The sequence below is a fragment of the Triticum aestivum genome, chromosome 1D, assembly GCF_018294505.1.
Source record: "Triticum aestivum cultivar Chinese Spring chromosome 1D, IWGSC CS RefSeq v2.1, whole genome shotgun sequence".
NCBI lineage: Eukaryota > Viridiplantae > Streptophyta > Magnoliopsida > Poales > Poaceae > Triticum > Triticum aestivum.
In genome coordinates this window covers 374,015,726-374,018,227 of record NC_057796.1, presented here as the reverse complement: position 1 = coordinate 374,018,227, position 2,502 = coordinate 374,015,726, and positions in this window count along the sequence as shown.

Sequence of the window (2,502 nt, the reverse complement as noted above, 5' to 3'; positions counted from 1 at the left end):
ACGACACGCAATTGATCTCTGAACATCAATCGATCTCGTCAACATGTGTCGGGGCATGCATGAACCGAATGGGATGCCAAAACTAAGACACGAAGCGACACGTAGTGGAGGCAAAGTGAAACTTCAAGCGAACCGTTTGTTTGTATGCATGTCGGACAAATTACAAATAAACATTGGAGATACAAGCATGGTCTAGGCCCACATGCGAATGATGCTCGGCAGAATGTTCAAATGAGGCATGCGGAAGGATGGACTCGACCGGAGGGCGACATGATCGACGGAGAAGAGGGTTGGAGATGAATGAGAAATAAGCAAACGCCACATGATTATACTTGACCGGCTCAAATAAACAATAAGTTGTCTCGCTTGGCCTACATAGTGAAAGGCCTAATGCGCAGCGTGGAGCACTGACGCTCGAATATGGCCGGGAAAACAGGGAAACCGACATGTGGGGCACACCTGTCGGGACGATGTAGCACAAACTAGTCCAATGGAGGAGCTGGCCCACGACCTCCTCGCCACCGGCAACCGTTCATGTGGGTCGTGGGGGCCAACAACGTGGTGCAGCTCCAGCACCGCCTCTGGACACGGCGACCGCGGTGAGCGACACGCTCATCGTCGCTAGACACGATCGGTTTCAGTGTGCCGAGGGTGGCGTTAGTGCTGTGGCACGACCAACAGCTAGTATGTTTGGTTTGTGCCCAAGGTTGCCCCATCAAAGCATTGGGTAGCCAAAATTTTGGTTGAGGTTTTGGTTGCCCATGATTTGGCCGACATCGGCAAGAAAAATGAACTAGAGTTGGCTAGAGTTCATTGGCATGCCAAAAAAATGGCAACCATCCATTTTTGGGTCATGACCAAAACCTCAAAAAAAATGGCAACCATCCAAACAAAGACCAATCTTTGGGTCATGACCAAAATTTTGGTAAGGTGCACTTTGGCCACAATCCAAACACACCCCAACACCCGGCTCGTCAAGGATGCACGGGGCGCCGGGACGCGTCCGCGGAGTGGTGCAGCGCGGCCAACTGCATCCTCAGGACCTGAGACCATGCCGGGTCGTCTTGCTTTTTCAATGACATGCGTCGATCGCATGTGAGCAAAGGGCATCTCCAACGTTGCCCCCACCGCAGCTGACTACCCTGGCACACCAAAAACCCTTGTCCCTCGCGCCGTCGCGCGGTGCGTTCCCAGCCGGCGCCAGCTGCCCGCATCCATGCCGTCCGTCCGTATGCCGTCGTTAACAGGCTCGGTGCCCGAGGAATCAACTCCGGCGACTTAATGACGCACCAGGACGCTTGGCCTCACCAGAATGCGCTACTTAAAGCGGCAACGCCCAGCCAACCTCCACACCATAGCGCATCGTCCTCCTACCTGGCACCACATCTGCCATGACCGCAAGCGCGAACACTCTGCGGGAGAGCTTGTCTTCGGGGATGGAGCTCGAGGTCGCCGCCCTCGCTCAAGTCGCCGCACAAGCGGTGGCCAAGTTGGCGGCCGACGATGGGAGCACCGTCAGCCACACGTCCTACTTGCCGCCGTCCAACGTCCGGCACCGCCGAGGTCGGGGACTCCTCCGAGGATGAGTAGGGCATGGGAGGCGGCAGGGCATGGTGTGCCAACTGGCCGGTCCGTCTCCCGTGTTCTACTTTTCCTCGTCGGAGACCGCACCTTCACTTCACGGGTCTTGAACCCTACCCCGTACATGGAGATCGCAGATGGAGGACGTCGGTCGCCGCTGTAGAATAGGTTTAGGGTCGGTTTCTTTTATTTTTCTGCCCTATAAAAGTTCGAAATGTAATGAAAATCTTCCGTGTTTGCATTAATCTCGGCCGGTGTATATGAACTTTCAAAATAATATAGTATGTTGTAGGAGTACTAGCAAGATGCCCGTGTGTTGCATGGAAGATCAAGATCTTGTGGGAGAAAAGGATGAACGAGGGAAGGCCTTATCTGCAAATGCACATTCACGCATTTCACATTTTCTACATCTACGGGAACCTACGAAAGGGTTAACGTAAATTGCCTCTCTCTCTCCTCCCCTAATTTTCATGGTGGTGGGCCCTTCCCTCCCCCCAATCTACAATCAACAGCTCACACGTTTCACATTATGTTAATTACGTAACTGGGACTACGTAGGTGTAGCATTACTCGTCCTAAAAAACCCAACTAAGCCAACCTCCCAGCATATCGCGCGGGAAAAGACCCGACCGCGCCGTTTTAGTCGGGATTACCGGATTACTAGTAGTAGTATTGATGGATCGCGTGAAGCAACAAGTTTTTTTCAGGGGGCGAAGCACCTAGTTTAAAAGGAAAAAGGCGGTACACTCACAGCACCCCTGTCGCGGTCGCATTGCACCCCACACACGTTCGGTCCTGCACACGGCTCACGCAAACGGAACGCGCTTCGGCTTGCCTCTTCACTGACACGTGGGACTGCCCTTGGAGAAACTGACCATGCGCCAAACTCCCCCCGTCCACCGCGCGAAATTCCTCTCCCCC